Source organism: Panthera tigris, chromosome A1, assembly GCF_018350195.1.
Source record: "Panthera tigris isolate Pti1 chromosome A1, P.tigris_Pti1_mat1.1, whole genome shotgun sequence".
NCBI classification, from domain to species: Eukaryota; Metazoa; Chordata; class Mammalia; order Carnivora; family Felidae; genus Panthera; species Panthera tigris.
In genome coordinates this window covers 135,837,961-135,855,339 of record NC_056660.1, presented here as the reverse complement: position 1 = coordinate 135,855,339, position 17,379 = coordinate 135,837,961, and the positions used below count along the sequence as shown (strand labels likewise).

The 17,379-nt window shown below is 42.0% G+C and overlaps 1 long non-coding RNA gene and 1 pseudogene across 1 annotated transcript; one reads left to right on the top strand and one right to left on the bottom strand.

Annotated features, from left to right (window-relative positions):
• Positions 1 to 3,886: 3,886 nt before the first annotated feature.
• LOC122239370 lies at positions 3,887 to 15,688 on the bottom strand. Its single transcript, XR_006218372.1, has 3 exons — positions 15,515 to 15,688; positions 5,151 to 5,246; positions 3,887 to 4,013 (listed from the first exon to the last, which is right to left on the bottom strand). It is a non-coding gene; the product is annotated as an uncharacterized LOC122239370 (long non-coding RNA).
• On the top strand, positions 9,106 to 9,831 carry LOC102970597 (annotated as a pseudogene).
• Positions 15,689 to 17,379: the final 1,691 nt, after the last annotated feature.

The window sequence follows — 17,379 nt, the reverse complement described above, 5'->3', positions numbered from 1 at the left end:
TGTTAAAAAAAACTTTTATAAAACATCTCTACAATCAGCAAACACAGCCTGTAGGATGCTATACCACAGAAGGTTGAAACCAAAACACCTGCTCACAACTTTTTTTCTTCCACTGCTGACCAGCAAAACTGACATGGCTGTGTGTGTCTGTAGAAATTTATAATATAATGGAGTAGAGGTTAATTCATAGTGCAAATTGGATTTAATGGGGAAAAAAATCTGATTTATTTTTGTCTATGATGAATCTGGTCTTCCTACCATAATCTCCCATTACTGGTTAGCAGAGGGAAATTAACTAAATGTCCAATTGCAAGTTCATTTCAATCCATTAGATAGTGTCAGCCTCTTAAATAAAACAAGCAACTACTTGGTCTCTCAGAAGGCCTCCCCTTTCCTTGGCTCTCCGGGGAAAGGATGTTTTTATGCCTTTCTTTGCTTAATTGCTTACTCAAATATCTTTTCCAAAAAATGATCCAGATTTTCATGAAGCCCCAAAAATTTTTCTTTGGGAAATGGAAAAATGTGTATTTGAACACCCAGCTGGCATTATGCCACAACTCTACAAACAGCTACAGTGGGTATTAAAAGTAACAGAAGACCTAAGCACCTTCATCTACCGATGAGGAAGTGACATCCCAGTGACATAACAGTTTTTGCCTTTAAACAATTCCTAAGTCTTTTTTACCTCTCACTATGTGGCTCTGGCACACCAAACTCAGCCAGAAACTAGCACTCCTCCCCTTCTGTGTTTTTTAAGTTTTAATGTTTATTTTTGAGAGAGAGACAGAGTGTGAGCAGGTAAGGGGCAGAGAGGGAGACACAGAATCCGAAGCAGGCTCCAGGCTCCGAGTTATCAGCACAGAGCCGGATGCGGGGCTCCAACTCACCAACTGTAAGATCATGACCCAAGCCAAAGTCGGACGCTCAACCGACTGAGCCACCCAGGTGCCCCTGGGCCTTTAAATAATAAATTTAAACCTCTAGTCCTTGTTTCATATACTGAGGATATATCTCTTGACACGTTACCAGGTAAAGTGAAGATATCAGCTGCCCTACCCTTCCCCTTCTCCTCTGTCCCTCTACCATTCCACTCCCTACCTATTGTCAACCATGTAGTTTGCTTTAAAAAAATTTTTTTTAATGTTTATTTTTTTTGAGAGAGAGACAGAGAGTGCGAGCAGGGGAGGAACAGGGAGAGAGGGAGACACCGAATCTGAAGCAGGTTCCGGGCTCTGAGCGGTCAGCACAAAGCTTGACCCGGGGCTCAGACTCACAAACCGTAAGTTCATGATCTGAGTCAAAGTCGTACACTTAACCGACTGAGCCACTCAGGTGCCCCAACCATGTGTTTTTCTTTCAGTGGTCAATTATACCCAAAATTCATATGATTTTTGATTGTGCATTTATATTTAAGGATAGACTAGGTAACCACCAAAAATTTGCCTACTGTTTTCAGTGTAGGTCTGCTCCCCTGTTGGGTCTCTCCCACCAATAGCACAATTGACAGTGTGTGTGTGTCAGTGGACCTTGACGACTGCTTGACTTCACTTTAGGGAGGAAAGCTGGGGCACTAAATATGGGCATCTCCAAATGCCATTTGGGATTTAGACTGTAAATACTTCAATTGCTGTGGTAAAAAAGCCCATGATGATATACAAGGTATCATGATGTCAGACCAGCACTGCTTGATACCCCACTTCCCAATGTCCTATAAAACAACCAGCAACAAGAAAAGTACTATATTGGTAATAATACTGGAATCATAAGAAAAAAAACATTCATGGAAGTACAGCTGCATCATCAGTAGAGATCAACTGAGTAATAAAATCAACTGTGGGTTTCAGCAGACCCACAGTCTCTAACAGAAAGCAGAAGGCTCTGCCTTACTCTACTGTTAGGCATAGAAAGATTCCACTGACCAAAAAATAATGGACATCCCACTGCTACGCACAAACTGTCCTTTGAACTGGTGGGTGCCAGGTCCTTCCATTCCCTCTTCAGCCATGTACACTATTATACTCATTCATCAGTTGCAGCCACTACCAAGACTGAAGAAGGTGGGACGACTGGGTGGCTCAGTTGATTGAGGGTCCAACTCTTGATTTCGGCTCAGGTCATGATCTCATGGTTCATGATATCAAGCCCCACCTCGGGCTCCATGCTGACAGTGTGGAACCTGCTTGGGATTCTCTCCCTCTCTCTCTGTGCCTCCCCAACTCATGCTCTCTCTCTTTGTCTCTCAAAATAAATAAATAAACTAAAAAAAAAAGTTTAAGGAAGGTAACACTTCTGCCTATGCTAAGCCAAGCCAGGTGATCAGCATCACCAAAACACATCCTACAACCCACATGCACTTGGATGGTCCCGAAACAACATCCCAAGTACACAGTCAGGGATGAAGCAGATGCGAGAGAGAGAGAGGGAGAGAAAGAGAGAGAGAGAGAGAGAGAGAGAGAGAGAGAGAGAGAGAGAGAGAGAGAGATTCAGGTGTCATGGGCATGATACTTATTCAAGAGTCCTTAATGAAGTGACCGTTTTAGTCAGTTCAGTCTGGTCCAACAAACTACCACAGACTGGGTGGCTTACGCCCAACAGAAATTCAGGGTTCTCCCAGTTTCGGAAGCAAGTCTGAGATCAGGGTGCCAGCCTTCTTCCAGGTTGCAGGCTGATGCCTTCTAGTTACATCCTCACGAGGCAGAAGGGGCAAGAGAGCTCCTGCGACCTCCTTTCTAAGGGCCCTGTTCCTGTTCATAGGGGCTCTACCCTCACACCCTACTTACCTCCCAGAGGCCCCACTTCCTAATACCATCACATGGCATTATGATTTCAACATATGAATTTTGAGGGGACGCATTCAGTCTACTGCAGTAATCAGGCATTACATACAAAAGAGTTAGCATACCAGAACTAGAAAAGCAAAGAAGTTTCAAATAACAAAAATCACCAGCTGAAACATCTATAGGAGATGTTAAAACCCACCAAAGCCCCTTGGCTTCAGTAGATCTCTCCTCGGAACAGTTGTTGCCTAGAAAAGATAAGCAAGCCCCCAGACAGCATGCAGTGTCCTCTTTCTGTTGCAAGAGGGCAGAGAAGGACCGGTCTCTTCAGTGCCAGCTACAGGACTTTAAGAGAATAAGACGACTCAAACCACACCAGTGTTTCAAGACCACTGTTCAAAGTGATGACTCTCTTCACAGCAGATTTACGGTGAGGTTAAAAACTTCTATGAACCCAAAGACTGGGCCTGTTTTCCGGCTCTTCCTATGTGAGTCAGACTTTAATGAGCAAGAATTGGTGAAATAAACATAATCAAGGCCTGCCAAGATCTGTAATTCTGGAAGTGGTGAATCTTAAGGCTCTTGGGCTTGGGGTGGGAGGGACTTGTTGGAAAAGATATGAGGGGAAGATTTCCTGCTTCCTGGCTGTGGTACAATCTTCACATCTGAGTGTGATAACTTTACTCCCTTCTTACACACATAAGATTTTAGCTATAGTCCCTTTCCTTAGAATATCTCTGAAGGGGTTCAGAGAATGCCAGTCCAAAATATGCCACTCTGGTATAAGGATTATTTTGAGCTTGAAGGCAGTGGAGAAGAAACAAACACAATAACAACTCTCTGCACACCCCATATCTACCAGGAAGGGCAGGACGATACTTACTCACCAGAGACAACTCTAGACTCATCAATCCAGAGATGGCATCAAAGGGATCTACATAATAAACCTTGCTAAAAACAACCTTATCTTCCATTATTTTCCCCTATATATTTACCTTCCCACAATTTGCCTTCTCTAGAAGCTCAAAGTCCTTTTGAGCTTGTCACTTCTCTACAAATTCATCGCTCTTTTGCTAAGAAGCCGTATTAGCCCAAGTTCTTACCATCCTTTTGAGGTATTCATCATGGAGTCCTCCCATGTGTATGCTCAGATGGACGCATTAATAAACTTCTGACTATTTTTCTCCTTTAATCTCTCTTTTGTTGGTCTCATTTGCAGAACCCCAGTCAATGAACCTAGGATGGGTAGAGAAAATTTTTTCCTTCCCTACATCTCCCTCCCAACTATCATATCCCTCATGCTAAACAGAGTTGATCATTATCATTTCCTCACTAAATCTCCAGCCCAGAACTTGCAGCCCTGTGCCCACGGCAAGAACATGGCTTCTGAACAGCCCTACATAGTGTCAGTGGCAGGGTTCTCGGGCACCCAGGTCATCTACATGAAGCTATCTGCACGTGCGGAATCCAGAGTACAGACCACAGTACTGCTAATTTCTTAATGTTGAATTTTTAAAATCCATCTCTTTAATTTTATTTCTTTTTCTTTGAAAAATTATTATTTACTTTTAATTACACAAGTGAGCACAAATACATGCCCACAGTAAATATATTAAATGTTACATGTAGTCGCCTCTTTCCCAGAACCCCCAATCCCAGTCTCTCTGCAGAGGAAACCACCATTACCAGTTAGGCCTGAATCCTTCTAGCCATATTTGCATGCACAGATACTCATAGTCATACTTATGAAAATACATAGGTTCCTTTTTGTTGTCGTTAATTATTACCCTATAGAAATGACATCAACCGATCTGTGACTTTCCTTTTGTTCACTCAACGGTAGGTTTCAGATACTGTTCATGCAACTTTATAGACCTGTAGACCTACCTCATACTCTGCACCTGTTGTATAACAGCACTGTATGTTCACATTGTTTATCACAAGCATTCCCCTACTGAAGGCTATTTAGGTTATTTCTAATTTTTTTATTATTATAAACAATGGAATAGAATATATATGTATTGACGAGTATTTTGCTACAATAAATTCTAAAAAGTAATATTTCTGGGCAAAAGATATACACATTCAAAAGTTTAATATGGTTTTAAACCTCTCTCAGACTGGCTTTGGGAATGATGAGGAAGGGGCAGTTGACATGGAGAAAGGTCTAAGAAGCCCAGCTACAACAGGTGAAAGACAACTCAGACTCCCATGATAGGCAGAGCCTGCCCCCTTGAGCATAATTGAGAGGGGCTACACCACGGATTTTTTTAAAACGCTCCGTGGACAAAGGCTACTCAAAGCTGATTTGATTGAGTTGGGCACGGCCATGGAGGTCATCAGGAATGATGCTGCTGGCAGCAACAAACTTACCTCCGCTCTGGGATCCATTCCAGCCTGCAACCGCAGCTCCTTCTCTGAGTGATAAAGGTAATCCTGGGGGGAATAGATGTGGACACCACCTAAGTCCTGAAGAAGAGGAAACAAGGGTTTTCTCTGTGTTTCACTCAAGAAGTAGCTGAGTCATGGACAACATGCAATGATCCAAGTGAAGTGAATACAGCAGCTAACCTCCTAGAGACACTAGATGAGAGTATACAGACCTCATGCACACAGCCTGATGCAGCTCATCTAATCAATGTCCAGTGCTTGACTGCACTCTTATGGGTAATGAAACATGCCATTGTAACACTAATTAAACTATCAAAATACTAAGTAAATACTAGTCAAAATACTAATTAACACCAATTAAAGTGTCAAAAGGATGCATAAGCAATCAGCTGCACACTCAATGGGATGGTATTTCGTCTCACATTATGACTCAAAAGTGGACATTTGTAGCCAGGATGGGAAGGGCTCCTTACCTGTAACTATTTTTTCCAAATGCATGCCCTCCACAGCTCTTGCTGTGTTCCAATCATGGAAGTATAACAAGCACAAACCAGTAAGGGAACAAATTGTGGACTGGTATCCTACCCACATAAAGGCTCATGATTTGGACAAAAGGCAAGTTTTCATACAAGCTCAACAGTAGCTTTTATCCAAGATCAATGAGATGATAGATGTGGAAGTTTAAGCATAACTGAAAGTCCACCATTAACATAAAGAACATTCTGGGCCATCTCTGCCTCTTGATGTTAGCTGGTCATACGATAAAGCTTACAGATTGGACTCAAGGATGTCCTCCCACTCACCAGCATGAAGAGAAGAATACACAAAAGCTTCTTGGCTCATCTACATCTACTTGGCATACAATCATATTGTTTTTGAATTCTTGCAAGTGAAGCTAGAAAGGATTCCAGCTGCACAGATTGAACACATACAAACCCAGAAAGTTAACACTCATCCCATGAAGATATTCCATTCCTTCCTGTTTAGTTGCGCCATCTGAAAGGTGGCTCAAAGTTCAGAGAGTTCTTTTTTTGTTTTGTTTCAGTTCAGATACTTCTGAAGAAGACTGTGGCTTGGAATTCCTCAGGTAGAATCCTACAGCTTAATTCCACCTGTCTTCATACTAGCTTATTAATAAAAGAGAGATAGCTTCTTTGGTATCCTGTCTGTGGTTTGCAGAGTTCCTTGGAAATGTAGATCCTTGGTATATGCATTAGAGCCTGGGGTCCACAATAACCAGAATCATCTGCTTGCATTGTTGGTTGCCATACGAAAAAAAATCTAGAAGTCTCTTCCAACTGTGTCTGGTATTTTCACCATTACCATCCATAACCATAACTACTATCTTTGCTGTAAGCATTTTTGCCACAAACATTTTCACTGCAAAACTAATTGGCCATAAGGTAATTTTGCCATAAAAGATAAGTGGTTCACAGTTTGGTTTCATTTCCCCATTGACAGAGTTCCAATTTTTATATTATATAAACCGTAGCCAGCCTTCATAATTGTCTATACCATGACAAGTGATGTGATAGTCTTAAAATAGTGATAACAACTACATATATATGGACTTGGTAGAAAACATGATGATAAGACACACTGGAAGTGTGGAATAAGAGAGTACAAACCAGATCACATACTATCTAGAAAGTAACCTACCAGCTGCAGTGGTAACAAGTTCAGTTACAAATGAATTACAACATTTAACACTTTCCCATAGAACTTTGGAATGTCTAACAACAGACAAGTAACAATAAACCAAAACGGAACAAGTATGGAAGGCTTTGACACACAATACAGAGCTCAGTTACAAATGTGCGTGCCAGTGTTTGAAAAATTGATACCTCTCTTAACGAAAGAAGTTAATAATTAAGATTTTTAACTTTTTTCATGTTTCATTGTGTCCTCTTTAACGTGCCTCTCTTATTTTTCATTCTTATATCTTCTACGGGAAAACTGCCTTAGAGCCAATTAGTTACCGCAAAGAAGCCTGTGGCTAAGATTTTTACAGCAAAACTAACCTGGAAACTATCATAACAACCAAAAACGTAACATTAATTTGGTTGGGCAAGGCAAAGTCTGCACTTGGTCAGGACAAGGAAGCTGCATAAACTATTGAAATAAAGGGAGCTCTCACTCTTTTCACTCTTCCTTCACTCTAACATACGAATGTAGTGGCAAGAAGCTAGTTTTTTTCCCAATGGGTAAGGATACACCACCTTTCAGTTCAACTGACTAGCTCTCTCTCTCTTCAGAACTTAGCCAGTGGCTTTAAATGAGGCTACTGGTGCTGGACATAACTGGCTACTTTCAGGACGATTCTGACTATGGATACCTTGGGGTATCCATATTATATAATATATCCATATTATGTTCTAATGTTGGAATATTAGATCATAACTACTATCCTGATGCTAACAAGCCAGCTATTTGGCTGCCAGATCCAGGACATGCATCAGACCATACGGATGGGCTACCCCAGGTGACCACCATCGGCTGTCTTGGTCTGATGCTGACCTCTGAAGTATCCATAGGAGTGACAATACAAAAGATTTGGGGCCTAACCGCAGGGGGGAAAAATGCACAAGAATGGATCATAGGAAGGATTATTAAAACCCTAGCCTTTAACAAAATAATAATTTTTAAATATTGACAATGGACCTGACTTTGCTTGCATTGAAGTGGTTTTTAATTTTTGTTTGGAAAACAATGGTTAGTTTTTAAGATATAGTTACTTAATATAGTTACGGCATGTTAGATAACATAAAATAGTGCTGCAGCAATTTCTAATTTCTAAGAAACAAGTGATAACGTAACACAGAGTTTGGCAAACTAAGGCCTGCAGGCCAAATCCAGCCCGTTGCCTGTTTTGTACAGTCCTTGAACAAAGAATGGCTTTTATATATTTTTTAAATTTTTTTAACGTTTATTTATTTTTGACAGAGAGAGACAGAGCACAAGCGGGGGAGGCAGAGAGAGAGGGAGACACAGAATCCGAAGCAGGCTCCAGGCTCTGTGCTGTCAGCACAGAGCCCGACACGGGGCTCGAACTCACAGACCGAGAGATCCTGACCTGAGCCGAAGTCAGACGCTCAACCTACTGAGCCACCCAGGTGCCCCGGCTTTTATATTTTTTAATGCTTGGGAGGAACAATCAAAAGAAGAATGATAATATTATGACCTGTGAAGTTTTTATGAAATTCAATTTTTAGTGTCCATAAATAAGGTTCTACCAGAGCACCACCTCACTCATTAGCTGATATATTACCTATGGCTGCTTTCTTGCTACCACTGCAAAGTTTAGTGACAAGAACTCCGTGTTCCACAAAGCCTAAAATGTTTACTGTCTGGCCTTTTACAGGAAAAGTTTGTTCATCCCTATTGTAGAACATCAATGTAGAACATTGTATAGGCCCTTTATATAAAACAGACAAGCCAAAATGTGCCAATTGGTTGCCTTTTTTAATAAGCTTAAAATAAGCAAGAGGCTCTATTTCATGGTTTTGGCCAACAATTGTCTAGAATATGTCCAAGTAAGGGTTAATAAGAGATGTCACTTAGAATCCTGCACTGGACCACTTAACAGTTGCCTGCAGTCTCAAAGTTGCTCTAGTCTGCTCTGACAAGATGTTTCAGGACAAAATGAAGTTATAAAAATAGTTCTGAATCAAAGTAAACTTTTAAATTGACAAAATTTTAACATACACTGACCAAATTTTTAGTATAAGTTGATAAAGTCGCCCTCCAGAATATAATACAATTTATAACCCCATGTGTGACATATGATAGCTGTCTCTGTATATATCCATTTCCCCACACCTTGCAGCATAGCAATGTTTACTAATATGATTGGTGAAAAACAGTATCTTTAAATCTGTAGTTCCCCCAGTCTCTCTTCTCCATGGCGGTAGCTCTTCTTCTAGTCCTTTTGCTTAACTTGCAGTACCCGAATTGACTGCCATGTCTTCTGAAGAAGGGAAGCTTTTCATGGGAGGGCTCAATTTCAACACCGATGAGCAGGCTCTGGAAGACCACTTCAGCAGCTTCGGTCCTATTTCTGAAGTGGTCGTTGTCAAAGACGGGGAGACGCAGGGATCCTGGGGTTTTGGTTTCATCACCTTCACCAACCCAGAGCATGCCTCAGATGCCATGAGAGCAATGAATGGAGAGGTGGTGGGGACCAGGGCTATGGGAGTGGTAGATACGACAGTCGTCCTGGAGGATATGGGTATGGATATGGATATGGATATGGAAGGTCCAGAGACTATGGTGGCAGCCAGGGCGGTTATGACCGCTACTCAGGAGGAAATTACAGAGATAATTATGACAACTGAGATGAAGCTTGTGCACCTAATGTAGATACACAAGGAATAAAACTTCTGATCCAGGATCATCCTTCCAAATGGCTGTATTTATAAAGATTTTTGGAGCTGCACTGAAAAATCTGTTTAGTACATCAACTTCTATTTTTGAATTGAGCTCTCAAGGTAGCTTGTTACAAAGACCTTGTAGAAAGTTCCATATGTCTTTTAAAGTTTTTTCTCCCATTTAAAGACAAGTCCTGGGACATTTGTAGAGTCTGGGTATTTTTCTTTTTACCAGTTTTTTAGTTTGGGCTCTCAGGATTACGGGCTATGGCAAAAAATGTTTGGTCACTTTTTTTTTCAAATGATGTGCATTTAGGGACATTTTAAAAACCTGTATACAATGTTTATCATGATTAGAAAGCAATTTCTAAATGCAGCTGCAAGAACATGATTAGAGGTGGTTTGGGTTTTGTTTTGTTTTGTTTTTTATTCAAGGTCACCACCCTGATACACAGAAGTTTCTTAGAACTTGCAAATGTCTTTTCTTTAATAAGGGAAGAAAAAATATTCTGTTGTGTTTCACTTAGCATTTAGGATGTCTTTCATGGAGCTGATTAAAAAGTTGAAATGTGAAAACAAAAATCAATCAATCAATCAATCAATCAATCAATAAATCTGTAGTTCCCTTGAGGGTTGCTGAAGGGAAGGTGGATGGGGGATGGGATTGATGGCTGATGGGCACCAAGGAGGTCACTTGGGATGAGCACTGGGTGTTAGACATAAGTGATGAATCCCTGGGTTCTACTCCTGAAACCAATACTACACTGCATGTTAACTAACTTGAATTTAAATAAATAAATTTTTAAAAATACACACATAGGGGCACCTCGGGTAGGTCAGTCGGTTAAGCTGCCCACTTCAGCTCAGGTCATGATCTCACAGTTCGTGGCTTCAAGCCCCATGTCGGGCTCTGTGCTGACATCTCAGAGACTGGAGCCTGCTTCGGATTCAGTCTCCCTCACTCTCTGCCCCTCCCCCACTTATGCTGTGTCTCTCTATCTCTCAAAAATAAACAAACGTTAAAAAAACTACACATGTAAAAAAATGCAGTTTCCTGGGTACTGTGACAAGGAGCATCTTCTCACATTTACTGGTCATGTTTATTTCTTCTTCTGTTAATTGTCCATTGATATCTCTGGCTTACTGAAAAATGGATATTATCTTTTAATTCGTATTGCCCTAATTAATAGAGGAGTTCAGCATTCTTTAATGCTTATTAGTCAGTTTTTATCTCAGTATTTCATACTGCCTGTTATATCTTTTGCCAGTTTTTCTAACGTGTTGGGTATCTTGTTCTTATTAATATTGAATTCTTAAGATTTACTATTGTTTAGGGGTCTCAAAGTGCAGTCAGTTTTCAGAGAGCAAACACAATCTGATGCAAAAATCTAAATTAAAGTCGTGTCCAGGCCAGTCCTGGGGTTAGCACATTGCCCCTTGTCTGTGTTGTATACCCACAATAAAGCACAGAAAACTGCCAGATGATAAATTAGGTATCTCCTCCAGCAAATGCCACATGCCTCTTCTTTCCTCTTCTAAATAAGCTGTTCAAAGAAAGAAGGAAATTGATCATTAAAAACAGCTGCTGGTTTTATCAGCAGCACTCAGTAATAGCCAAAATCAGTTTGGGGCTCAGACAGCAACAGCATGTATTAAACATCCTCTGTGTGTGCAGTAATGCTGGTGTTTCCTTAAGAATATAGCAAAGAACTTTCTAGACCCTCCTAAGGGTGGGTTGGAGGGGGTTACTGATGCTAAGCAAGACCAGATCCTAGAAGGGGTCCAAGTTGAAGCTTTTAGAGACTTTCACGGTCAATCCAGGAAATAGGATACAGGTGATGAGCCCAAAAGGCAGGAACAGGGTCAGAGGTAGGAGCTAGGCTAAGGTTTAGGACATGGATGGACCTGGAAAGAAAGGAGAAGCAAGATAAGCTCCAGAAGCTTCCTGTTCCAGAGAAGAAGGTCCCCAACCAACTGTAAGAGCCACGAGACACCTGCCACGAGTCCTCAGATGGAGTGGCTTATAGCCGTTAAGCTTTAACTCTCCCTATGCAACCCAGGGAAGCCTGGGCCCCTTGCCTGGAGACAGATTCATTGGCCCAGGGTGGAGGCCAGGCACCAGTATCTCTTAAAACCTCTCATATTAACCTAGAGCCAGGTTTGAGAATCATAGGCTTAAAGAGTTAAATCACTGGAGTCAAAGGAAGAGAAGTGGCCCCAATCTTGTATACGTTATTAACTCCTGTGCTCAGAAGCCCAGCCTGGATGGAGAGTGGTTCTGGGCCACCCATGAACAGGCCTGAGAGGGATATCAAACTCAAACACCAGGAGAGAAGAGTCTTTCACCTAGAATGATGGTACCATTAATTAATCTATGAAGTACAACACAAGTGACTGGTTTGAGCAGAAGATAATGTGTTCTGTGTGAGACCCCCATGAGTATGTAGGCTAATTACATGTCAGCTTACTTCAGTTAGAAATAGAGACGAATTGCTCAGGAGAAAACTCTGGGCTAGGAATGTGCATTAGGAAATGACCAAGAGCTGCTGTGAACTGAATTGCGTCCCCCCAGAATTCATATTTTGAAACCCACAATGTGATTGTATTTGGAGATGGGGACTTGGGAGATCATCAGGTTGAGATGGAGTAACAAGGTGAAGCACTCATGAGGGTATCATGTTCCTAGAAGGAGAGACACCAGTCAGCATGCTCTCCCACCCCTATGTGAGGACACTGTAAGAAAGCAGCTGTCGATAAGCCAGGAAGAAAGTTCTCAACAGAAACCAAGCATGCTGGCACCTCAATCCTGGACTTCTAGCCTCCAGAAGTATGAGAATATACATTTCTACCGCTTAAACCAATGTTTTGTTATAGTGTTTGTCACAGCAGCCCAAAGTGATTATCACAAGAGCCAAGGGAATGGAACCAGATTACACAGAAGGAGGTCAGAGAGTGAGAGAGAAATGCTTCTACAGTAGAACCTCAGGGAATCCTACATGTAAGAGATCCAGAGAAAGTACAAACAAGTCACCAGAGAGACAGAAAGAAAACTAGAGATGTGCCAAGAGAGAAGAGATTTGAAGAAGACAGGATGCCATGTAGAATAACTGGAGGGAAGCCCTTCCAATCTGCAGTGAAGTCACTGGTAACCTCAGAGAGACAATTTCAGGCCAGGGAGAGAAGCATACAAAAGATTTCAGAAGAAGCTTTCTTTTTTCTTCTTATAGGGCTCCCTGCCTGGACTTGATCAGCCGAGCTATGGCGCTAAGCCTTTTGGACTGGAAGGTACATTAGAAGCTCCATCTGCACAAGCTGGTCTATCATAATAGAATGGTCTGATGCTTGTGTTTGGAGTCCACAGAAGAAGCAAACAGTGCTTACCTCATTCCCAAAACTACATGGGGATGGCCTTTTGCTCATGTCCTATGTTATGAGATGTTACCCCCATTGAGGCTGGAGGCCACCTTCCTACTCCATCCTAACGAAATGGGAGCCTGGACTCCTTTGACTCTCTCCTGCTCCCTTTCTTGGGACTAGTTCTTCCTCCCTATACTAGCTTAGGTAAACCTCTGGTTTATACCTTGGACATTCCGACGCAACCAAGAGTGATAGCTATCTCTTGGAAGCCCTGATTTCATGCTATCTTAGGCTGGCAGCAAGATCAGAAATATCAATATGCCCCCTTGCACTGAGGATTTGGGGTCACCATCCCATTGGTCCTCATTGGTCCCCTTCCCTATCCCACTGTCCCAGGCCAGTTTACTCTTTCCCTGTCCTGCTTTTCTTCTACTGTGGCAGCCCCAAACATACCAGGGAGTTGAGGTCATGGCACTGTTAACACACGCACTCACACTTTGCTCCAAGGTGCTGTCCTAACTGGCCTTTCTGGGTGCTTGATGCCTATGCCAATATAAGAACACTTTCATCACTTTCTTTTTTAATAATGTGAACAGACATATCAACCCATTTTTCTCAATAACAAGTCAACAGAAAATATTCAAACACTTAACAGAGTCAATATGAGAGCTGTCTCCCGGCAGCAATAATCTTGCTGGAACAGAGACATAACAAACCTATCATCTCCCTCCCACCACATCCTCCCACAGAGCCAATCGCCTGTCACTCCTGGACCTCAATGATCCCACCAATGAATAAACAATTAGACTTGAAGTAAGTTTCCGGACCAAGCTGAGCCCACGCTGCCTGTGGCCTGATCTGTGATGAATGATCAGGGAGCTTAGCAAATGCTGTGCGTCATATATCAGGGAACAATTTGTTGGTGTCAATTTTTTTTAAAGTGATTTGCAAGAGGGCTTGAAAAAAAAAAAGCCCACAAGGAGACATCACCACACTCCTTCAGTTTTATAGAATCCTTTGATATGCTCAGATGAAAGAAACAGAGCTATGTAATTAAGCCTGTAGACAATCCCCTGAGGTCAGATGGGTATTGAACCTTCCTTAGTGGATGCAGGGGAGGAGTTTATGGTATCTCAGCCCTGTTTGCAGCCAACTCCAAGGATAGTTAGATGAGCCCTGTGTCTCTTGCCACCTGTCCCCCACAAATAGGGCAGAAATGAAATCCAAACCAGGGCCTTGCTGATAACCTGAACACCAAGAAAGGATATGATCATCTCTGGCTCTGGCAAAACTATTAACCTGCCTCAGTTTCTCCACTGGGATTAAGAATGAATGCAGCTTGGAGTAGAGGCAACATATTTCTGTACTGATGCCATTCTATGCAGATGTGCACCTGTTCCTAACACTCCATTCCAAGAGAATAGCCACGAATGGTTAACCCATTGATCGAAATGTAAGTATCTTCAAGAAATGACAATGGGCCTCCTTTCTCAAAATCTGGATGCTTCTAACTACCTCCATTAGTCAGATTATACTTTTTTCTTCAGGTCCTGGGTATTGATCTTTTATTGTCACATCTATTTTTCTTGACCTATTCCGTAATCCTTAGGTAGGTAAAAGATACAATAGTATACACAGATATAGATAACATGGCCCAGGTAGTCTGCCTTACTAAACCATACTAAACTATACGCACAAACCATCTATTCTTACCATCTCAGGAAGTTCAGCATGGGAACCAAAGACTTGCCAATTACTTTTTGAGTTGCCTGAGCCAGAGCCTCATTAGTGGAAAAAGTGATTTGAGTGATGGCAGAGAACATGCCGCTCACTGCCCACAGGTAACTGCTTCCAAGAGTCAGAAAGAGCTAGTAAAAGACAGTGAGAACACGGAGTCCCAATCCTGATTTTGTCCCAGGTTCACTCTGACACTTTGTTCTCTCTCTACCTCATCTTCCTCCTCTGTGGAATGAGAACACTGGCTGCCTCCCAGGGAGGGACAGGTTCTGGAGACCCTAATGAGGGATTTGGTAGCAGTTGGCAGCTGCCCTGTGTGGAATATGTATGTTTGTTAGCCCACATCATCCGCCTCCCCCCTGGAGACATCACTGGACAGCTCCAAGGATAGAGACACCTACAGACCCTCCAGTTCTGTAAGAGCCCCTGCATGATCTGGGGGCCACTCATTGTATTATCACTGTTCAAAACAAATAATGTGTGTGCTTCTATTTCCTTTAATGGTAATTGACTTACTTAGGATATTTAATAAAATCCAGACATCATTGCCTCATTACTGGCTCACCAAACACAGTGAAATTCATTCTATTAATACTGCTAAGGTTTTGTGTGGAGTTATATTTTGATTCAGGGTGGGGTAAAGACAGGCATAAGGCCAGTGGAAGTAAGTGGGGGTGATCGGTAGTGGGAAATGTTCAGCTCTTAGGCCAGTCTTTTAACTTGGTTGTCTACACTAGTCATATTGCTTTAGTCACTTAAAAGAAATTGTCTCACTTGGGTGAAATTCCACCTACCTTGGTTCACAAAACAATGTTCTTGGAATCACCTATGGAACCTGCATCAAGTGTCCAGTAATGGATTGCATCCTGATTATAAGAACCTCACCTCTGATAGCTCACCATGTCTCTCCTCTTTTCCTTCCCTATTCCTTCTTCAGAAGCAGCAGCAGAAGATAGTCAGTGCTGGGAATTATAACTGCATGATGAGTTCTTACTTCATAGTGATTACTAGGAGGAAGGGTGAGGTTGTTTTCACTATATTCATGGTCATGATCAGAAACCCAGGAATGACAATCCTGCCCTGCAATCACATCTTCTCTCTAACAGCAAGATTTTAAGAAGGTAAACACAACACGCAGTAGCAGAATGAAAATAAAAAACCAATTAATTAATAGTGTTCAAATGCCTGACATTCTGAAAAGAGGTCTGTTAAAAATATTGAGTTAGATGGGGCACCTGGGTGGCTCAGTCGGTTAAGCATCTGACTTCAACTCAGGTCATGATCTCTCAGCTCATGAGTTAAAGCCTCGTGTCGGGTGCTGTGCTGACAGCTCGGAGCCTGGAGCCTGCTTCAATTCTGTGTCTCCCTCTCTCTCTGCCCCTACCCTGCTCGTGCTCTCTGTCTCTCATAAATGAATAAATGTTTAAAAAAATTTAATAAAAAAGATACATTGAGTTAGAACAGGTAGATTCTGGAGGCACCTGAGTGGCTCAGTTGGTTAAGCATCCGACTCCTGATCTCGGCTCATGTCATGATCTCACAGTTAGTGAGATCAAGACCCACATTGGGCTCTGCACTGACAGCACGGTGCCTGCTTGGGATTCTCTCTCTTCCTCCTCTCTGCCCCTCCCCCACTCACACTCTCTCTCTCAAAATTAATAAATAAACTTTCTAAAAAAAGAAAGAACAGATAGATTCTGCTTGAGACCTTAACAGGACTTAATACCCCCTCTCTAAATTTGAATTTAGGGAGTAACAACCTCAGATGTGCTTACTGAGAGGGATAAAGAGATGAATAACATTCAGGACCCCCAGGGTTCAACTATCCAACTTCTTAGTTGAAAGAGAAAGAAGTGACAGTTTACCAATCTACAAATTAAGGTGAATGGCAAAGAACAAGAGAGAGGTGAGGGACCCAAAGATGGCACCTTTCAAGGCACATTGCCCCACCCACCAGTATTTGGGACTCTGTTCCATCATCAGATCAGCAAGCCTTCAGCCCTCGAGGAGGTAGACAGAGGCCAGTGCTCTTGAGTGGGGTAAAGAGGGAGCAGTGTCCCTTCCCCTTCAACTAACATCATTACTGTTGTTTTCATCAAGCCTAGACAAACATTCCCACATCTATGCAGCCATTCCAGGAAACTAGTGCTTATTTACTGGGCTTCTCCTATGTTCTAGGCATAATGCAACACCCTCTACAACCCAAATAGAGCTCTCTTCAGTGGCTATAGCTTAAGACAAGCTATTAACTTAGACAATACGTTCAGGATGGAAGTGGGATTGGAAGGGTTCACTGAAACTGGTTGGAGAAGTCCCAAAAGCCTTGGGAATAGAGCTTCATACACTGTAGAACAGACACTCAGCTTCAGGTTATGGGAGAAACTCTAGCTAAGAAACTTATTCTGGTACTTAAAGGGTGAGTAGCCTAATGTTCCAAGACAGCTGCTTGACCTCTTGCCTTGGCATCTGCATTAAGGAGAGTTACGTGATCAGATTTGCCATGTTTGACAATTGCTATACCTGCAATATGAAGAGGGATTTGGAGGAGATTATGACTGTGCCTTTCAGTCAGCCATTGAAATAAGTCAGACAAAAGATAATTGTGATCTGAGCTATGTCAAGCTGCGACCAGCATAGCTCAGGTTGTAAGTTGCTTTTGCCAGAATTACTTCAACAGAGGAAAATACCAATGACATATTAAGTGACAACATGGAATATAAAACTAAATATAGAATTAAGCTGCTACATTC